The sequence below is a fragment of the Uranotaenia lowii genome, chromosome 2 (genome assembly GCF_029784155.1).
Source record: "Uranotaenia lowii strain MFRU-FL chromosome 2, ASM2978415v1, whole genome shotgun sequence".
NCBI classification, from domain to species: Eukaryota; Metazoa; Arthropoda; class Insecta; order Diptera; family Culicidae; genus Uranotaenia; species Uranotaenia lowii.
The window spans coordinates 9,243,016-9,251,881 of record NC_073692.1 but is presented as its reverse complement, the minus strand read 5'-3'; positions in this window follow the sequence as shown (position 1 = coordinate 9,251,881).

Genomic DNA, 8,866 nt, shown 5'->3' with positions numbered 1-8,866 from the left:
GGACCGAGATGAAGCTTGGCTGTCCAGGAAGCTTGCAGTTCCGAACGAAAACAGATTGAATCAGATTCTGCTGTTTGAGATGAAGGGAGAGGTTACGTGTGCGGAAGATGGAAGTTGGAAGTACACTGGATTCTTTTTTTAAACGATCTTATTTTACACGGTTTTATTTTAAACGACTTTTTTTAAACGATTTTCTCGAAATAAGACGATTTTTGAACATGTCAAAAACAGGTTCTACACATTTCTGCTTTTTGACCAAACCACTCTTGGATGGTAAATGGATTCGGACGTTGCTTTCCGAAGGAAACATGTGCTGGAATGGCCACTTAGAGACTCTGCGGAAGTTCCGGAACAACCGTGACTTAAAACCCAAAACAAAGCAATCCAAAACAAATCTTTGAGCTTCCCGGTTTCACTCAAATCACTTCGGAATGGTCTACCTGGTTGGAAATGATCGATTTACAGTCCAAGTTGGCCACTTTACGCAAAATGAGCGATGAATTTTGCCCGGTTGTTTCGAACTTTTTTTACACGATTTCTTTTTTTGCACGAACACAACAATCGTTTAAAAAAAGAATCCAGTGTACTTCATTCAGAGTGAACCTGTAATTTAGTGGGGTACGGCCGTAGAGGATTGAAAGCTTAATTTCTCTGTACAATTCAAAATACTTATTCAACACAGTGTTCCGTGTTTCCGCACGATCGAGAATAATAATGATGGTAGGGCTGATGTTACGTTCTGACCACTTCTTGGACGGTTTGACAGGAAGACGGAAACAGTTGACTAGATTCGGAAGAAGCTCAAGCAGGTTCAGATGTCGGAAAACGGATTCAGTTATTTGCCTTACATTTTCGCCAGGTAAGAACGGAACTTTGTTTAAAGCTAGTCTGCAGTTGTTGACGTTTGATGTGCACATTTGGGCGAGCTTGGTATTGCATTCTATAGCCTCGATCTTCTTCTCCATGTCCTGTAGAATTTTAGATTCCTTTCCGAGATTGTTTGCTTCGCTAACACGATTTTTAAGGCAATCGAAACTTTCTCGATATTCGGTGCGAAATGCCTAGATTTGTTCCTCAAGGTTTTGGAGCTCCGAAGTTAATCGCACTTTTTGCGCTTCCAAAGCATTCAAAACATCGGCATTGGGACTTGGGGGGGGGGTTAGAAAATTAAGTTTCGGCACAAGGATCCCACGTAAACAGCACTTATCGCAGGAAAAATCGAACTTTGTTAAATCAGGATAGAGATTTTGGCTGATACGGACACATACGCCGTGATACCACGAACTACAAGCATCACAGCATACCCAGCTTACATTGATGGAGGAATCGTGGATTGAGACATCAGACTTTTTCCCTCTTTTCGATTTTCTTGGTGCGGGAGGGGATGCACGACCGCAACTGGTACAGATGTCATGCATAGTTGTGATAATTGCAGCACAGAAACGAAACGACGACACAGACAAAAACAATCAGTTACACATAGAGACCGGAACAGACTTAATGTGGTAAGGTAGCTATTGTGTGCAGCAGCTTATAGCTCAGTCTGTTCGGGTGGTTTAGGCCAGGACCCGGCAACGTTACACGATTTGTCTATGTATTGTGTGACCAACATCTTTTAAATAAGTGGTCGTGAATCTCGTTTTTAAGCTTTTTTTCCTCAGATTTAAGCTTTTTTTGCCTTGAGAGCATAGGAGATGAAAGCTCAAATCTGAAGAAAAAAGCTTAAATCTGTCAAAAGAGGGGAAATCTGAGGGGAATTCTGAGAGATGTGCTCCATACGGTTTGAATAGCGTTGCCACCGTCTGGTTTAGGCACAGCATACAACCCTTCAGCAGCTAATAGCTCTGGGTATCTCGCGCTTTCGCCTGGGCCCACACGGCAGCCAAGGCGCTAAGGTACCAGCTGAGTGCTTTCTGTGATGGTGCTTTTACCTTGGGCTAAATTGTCAGTCTATGCACCAAGGTTCAGCTGACAATTTTGGTTGTAGCTGGCGATCTGGCACCTCTTCTCCTCGATGTCAAAAGAAAAACAGTTAGAATCAAGGAAGAAGCAGCACGTTTGGATAGCAAAAAAAACGTTTTTCAAGCTTTGTTATTCGGATTTATGTGGGAATTCAGTAGCAGCGGGTTGAGTGGCGATTTCCGGATCGAAAGACACTGGATGTGCTGAGGTCCGATATTGTGGAAACGTGCAAAACACCACTTTTTCCGGAAACGAGTTAAACACAAGCTTTCCCCCGGAGTGTTGCCAAGAAAGAAAATTTGAAAGAAAAAAGTAACCAACTATTAACGGAATAAACAAAAAATATTCCAGTCTATTTTAAAGATTTTGCTTAATAGCTACAAACCTAGTAAACCGGTCGAATCCATTTTTTAAAACCAGAAATCTACTTTGTTGATTTGCTACCCACCCATCTGCATGAAACAGTTCGACTTGTCAGTCTTATGACAGAAAAGCCCCCCTTTCATGCAGTAAAATGACACCTTCTATCGTTCGATTAGTCCTTCTTTGAAATTGGCAAAAATATGATACAGTTTTCCCATCGTCAGGAGCAACAGTGGAAGTAAAAGCGTTTTCTGAAGGTACTGTTTTATTTTTTTTGCAGCTCAAAACACCGTCCATCCCCCGAATTGGCCGCCAATAAAGTTTCATCTTTCATCATTTCGGTTTCCAGCTCAACTCCACTGGTTATATAGGTGGCCTGAAAAATTGCGAATTTCATTTCTGCAAATCTTCGGAAACATCACCCGGTCGGTAGACGACCTCCAAATTTGGACAAATGCGTTTGACAGCGCGCCCACGTTTGACGAGTTCGAACCTCCGCCGAAACTAAACGGAGGCTGTTGTTGTTGACTCTTTTTTTTTGCAAAGGGTTTCAGCCGTCACCATTTTTTATTCTTTCGGATCCCGAGCAGAATTTGCAACCGGTTGACATTCGACCGGTTGAAATCGTCCATTTGGATAAACTCCACCACCAAGTCCAAGCAAGCGGGCGAACACAAGTTAGGAAGGTATCTCGGTTTGAATTTTGAGCCAAACAGAAGAACAAAGGAGGCCGCGTGCGAAATCAATTTCACAATTCGCAAATTGGCATCGACAGATGAGTTCGATTTGCGAATGCCAAAAATGGATCAGAGAACCTATCTATGTACGGAATGGATTGATGAGCGTGAATACGGTTGAATGATTGCAAATTAGGCGATAGCAGTTCCTGAAATTTGGGTGTTCTTGCGTAGAAAAAAATAACCTTGACAACATTTAAGAAAATATCGAATGTCAAAACTTACTTGATATTATTTATTATGTTGAATCATTGTTGCTTGGGGCTTTGACTGAACCTAGAAGGAAAGTTAAATATTGAACGTAAATTTTTCATACAAACTATCGAACAAATTTTTGAGGTGGCTATTTTCCGCTAATGAAATCTTCATGAAACATTCCACACACGTCATGGTAAACATCTGAATGAGTTTACGACTACCGATTTAACGACAGCTACACACAAGGTCCTACAACCGGAAAACAACCGTTAACCACATCCGACCAGAACCAAGGAAACCCCCAGAAAATATTGTTGAAATCTTATAATCCACATACGGCTGCAAGGGGCCATTCCTTATTGGGGACCACTACTTATTGCCAAGAAACCGACCAAATTCTCAATCGTGATGCGTATATTCTTAGAAAGTGTATGGTGTGGTCCCTGCTCTTAACAAGCAAATGTGAAACAACTTTCGAGACACAATCGATGAGAAGTTTGCGTATCCTTTCCTTTGTGCCCCGAGGGAAGAGATTATGTTTCCGGTCCAGGTCTCTTTCCTCTTTTCAAACCGGTTACCGGCTTCTAGGACGAACAACTTCTTGGAAGACGACGTGTTTGCATCCAAGAACGTAGGATGTTGTTACTTCTTATGCTGCAATGGGGAATTCGTCGGCTACTATGATAGAAGGCTTTGTTGGGGGGTTTACGGAAAAATTGATTCTGAAATGCAGCTTGCTTAGATGGGGAATTTATGAAATAATATGCATACGCATTAGTAAGACAATCCGAAAAAGATGTGGTCTCAAAAAAATATTCAAAAATTGACATTCAAAAAGATTCAAGATTCAAGATTCAAGATTCAAGATTCAAGATTCAAGATTCAAGATTCAAGATTCGAGATTCAAGATTCAAGATTCAAGATTCAAGATTCAAGATTCAAGATTCAAGATTCAAGATTCAAGATTCAAGATTCAAGATTCAAGATTCAAGATTCAAGATTCAAGATTCAAGATTCAAGATTCAAGATTCAAGATTCAAGATTCAAGATTCAAGATTCAAGATTCAAGATTCAAGATTCAAGATTCAAGATTCAAGATTCAAGATTCAAGATTCAAGATTCAAGATTCAAGATTCAAGATTCAAGATTCAAGATTCAAAATTCAAGATTCAAGATCCAAGATTAAAGATTCAAGATTCAAGATTCAAGATTCCAGATTCAAGATTCAAAATTCAAGATGCAAGATTCAAGATTCAAGATTCAAGATTCAAAACTAAATTGATAAAAATGACAAAAATGACAAAAATGACAAAAAAGACAAAAAAGACAAAAAAGACAAAAAAGACAAAAAAGACAAAAAAGACAAAAAAAGACAAAAAAGACAAAAAAGACAAAAAAGACAAAAAAGACAAAAATGACAAAAATGACAAAAAAGACAAAAAAGACAAAAATGACAAAAATGACAAAAATGACAAAAATGACAAAAATGACAAAAATGAGAAAAATGACAAAAATGACAAAAATGAGAAAAATGAGAAAAATGAGAAAAATGACAAAAATGACAAAAATGACAAAAATGACAAAAATGACAAAAATGACAAAAATGACAAAAATGACAAAAATGACAAAAATGACAAAAATGACAAAAATGACAAAAATGACAAAAATGACAAAAATGACAAAAATGACAAAAATGACAAAAATGACAAAAATGACAAAAATGACAAAAATGACAAAAATGACAAAAATGACAAAAATGACAAAAATGACAAAAATGACAAAAATGACAAAAATGACAAAAATGACAAAAATGACAAAAATGACAAAAATGACAAAAATGACAAAAATGACAAAAATGACAAAAATGACAAAAATGACAAAAATGACAAAAATGACAAAAATGACAAAAATAACAAAAATGACAAAAATGACAAAAATGACAAAAATGACAAAAATGACAAAAATGACAAAAATGACAAAAATGACAAAAATGACAAAAATGACAAAAATGACAAAAATGACAAAAATGACAAAAATGACAAAAATGACAAAAATGACAAAAATGACAAAAATGACAAAAATGACAAAAATGACAAAAATGACAAAAATGACAAAAATGACAAAAATGACAAAAATGACAAAAATGACAAAAATGACAAAAATGACAAAAATGACAAAAATGACAAAAATGACAAAAATGACAAAAATGACAAAAATGACAAAAATGACAAAAATGACAAAAATGACAAAAATGACAAAAATGACAAAAATTACAAAAATAACAAAAATTACAAAAATGAAAAAATGACAAAATGACAAAAATGACAAAAATGACAAAAATGACAAAAATGACAAAAATGACAAAAATGACAAAAATGACAAAAATGACAAAAATGACAAAAATGACAAAAATGACAAAAATGACAAAAATGACAAAAATGACAAAAATGACAAAAATGACAAAAATGACAAAAATGACAAAAATGACAAAAATGACAAAAATGACAAAAATGACAAAAATGACAAAAATGACAAAATGACAAAAATGACAAAAATGACAAAAATGACAAAAATGACAAAAATGACAAAAATGACACAAAATGACAAAAATGACAAAAATGACAAAAATGACAAAAATGACAAAAATGACAAAAATGACAAAAATGACAAAAATGACAAAAATGACAAAAATGACACAAATGACAAAAATGACAAAAATGACAAAAATGACAAAAATGACAAAAATGACAAAAATGACAAAAATGACAAAAATGACAAAAATGACAAAAATGACAAAAATAACAAAAATGACAAAAATGACAAAAATGGCAAAAAATGACAAAAAATGACAAAAATGAAAAAAATGACAAAAATGACAAAAATGACAAAAATGACAAAAATGACAAAAATGACAAAAATGACAAAAATGACAAAAATGACAAAAATGACAAAAATGACAAAAATGACAAAAATGACAAAAATGACACAAATGACAAAAATGACAAAAATGACAAAAATGACAAAAATGACAAAAATGACAAAAATGACAAAAATGACAAAAATGACAAAAATGACAAAAATGACAAAAATGACAAAAATGATAAAAATGACAAAAAATGACAAAAATGACAAAAATGACAAAAAATGACAAAAATGACAAAAATGACAAAAATGACAAAAATGACAAAAATGACAAAAATGACAAAAATGACAAAAATGACAAAAATGACAAAAATGACAAAAATGACAAAAATGATAAAAATGACCAAAATGACAAAAATGACAAAAATGACAAAAATGACAAAAATGACAAAAATGACAAAAATGACAAAAATGACAAAAATGACAAAAAATGACAAAAATGACAAAAATGACATAAATGACAAAAATTATAAAAGCGACAAAAATGACAAAAATGACAAAAATGAAAAAAATGACAAAAATGACAAAAATGAAAAAAATGACAAAATTGACAAAAATGACAAAAATGACAAAAATGACAAAAATGACAAAAATGACAAAAATGACAAAAATGACAAAAATGACAAAAATGACAAAAATGACAAAAATGACAAAAATGACAAAAATGACAAAAATGACAAAAATGACAAAAATGACAAAAATGACAAAAATGACGAAAATGACAAAAATGACAAAAATGACAAAAATGACAAAAATGACAAAAAAGAAAAAATGACAAAAATGACAAAAATGACAAAAATGACAAAAATGACAAAAATTACAAAAATGACCAAAATTACAAAAATGACAAAAATGACAAAAATGACAAAAATGACAAAAATGACAAAAATGACAAAAATGACAAAAATGACAAAAATGACAAAAATGACAAAAATGACAAAAATGACAAAAATGACAAAAATGACAAAAATGACAAAAATGACAAAAATGACAAAAATGACAAAAATGACAAAAATGACAAAAATGACAAAAATGACAAAAATGACAAAAATGACAAAAATGACAAAAATGACAAAAATGACAAAAATGACAAAAATGACAAAAATGACAAAAATGACAAAAATGACAAAAATGACAAAAATGACATAAATGACAAAAATGATAAAAGCGACAAAAATGACAAAAATGACAAAAATGAAAAAAATGACAAAAATGACAAAAATGACAAAAATGAAAAAAATGACAAAAATGACAAAAATGACAAAAATGACATAAATGACAAAAATGACAAAAATGACAAAAACGACAAAAATGACAAAAATGACAAAAATGACAAAAATGACAAAAATTATAAAAGCGACAAAAATGACAAAAATGACAAAAATGAAAAAAATGACAAAAATGACAAAAATGAAAAAAAATGACAAAAATGACAAAAATGACAAAAATGACAAAAATGACAAAAATGACAAAAATGACAAAAATGACAAAAATGACAAAAATGACAAAAATGACAAAAATGACAAAAATGACAAAAATGACAAAAATGACAAAAATGACAAAAATGACAAAAATGACAAAAATGACAAAAATGACAAAAATGACAAAAATGACAAAAATGACAAAAATGACAAAAATGACAAAAATGACAAAAATGACAAAAATGACAAAAAAGAAAAAATGACAAAAATGACAAAAATGACAAAAATGACAAAAATGACAAAAATGACAAAAATGACAAAAATGACAAAAATGACAAAAATGACAAAAATGACAAAAATGACAAAAATGACAAAAATGACAAAAATGACAAAAATGACAAAAATGACAAAAATGACAAAAATGACAAAAATGACAAAAATGACAAAAATGACAAAAATGACAAAAATGACAAAAATGACAAAAATGACAAAAATGACAAAAATGACAAAAATGACAAAAATGACAAAAATGACAAAAATGACAAAAAATGACAAAAATGACAAAAATGACAAAAATGACAAAAATGACAAAAAATGACAAAAATGACAAAAATGACATAAATGACAAAAATGATAAAAGCGACAAAAATGACAAAAATGACAAAAATGAAAAAAATGACAAAAATGACAAAAATGAAAAAAATGACAAAAATGACAAAAATGACATAAATGACAAAAATGAAAAAAATGACAAAAATGACAAAAATGACAAAAATGACGAAAATGACAAAAATGACAAAAATTACAAAAATGACAAAAATGACAAAAAATGACAAAAATGACAAAAATGACAAAAATGACAAAAATGACAAAAATGACAAAAATGACAAAAATGACAAACATGACAAAAATGACAAAAATGACAAAAATGACAAAAATGACAAAAATGACAAAAATGACAAAAATGACAAAAATGACAAAAATGACAAAAATGACAAAAATGACAAAAATGACAAAAATGACAAAAATGACAAAAATGACAAAAATGACAAAAATGACAAAAATGACAAAAATGAAAAAAATGACAAACATGACAAACATGACAAAAATGACAAAAATGACAAAAATGACAAAAATGACAAAAATGACAAAAATGACAAAAATGACAAAAATGACAAAAATGACAAAAATGACAAAAATGACAAAAATGACAAAAATGACAAAAATGACAAAAATGACAAAAATGACAAAAATGACAAATAT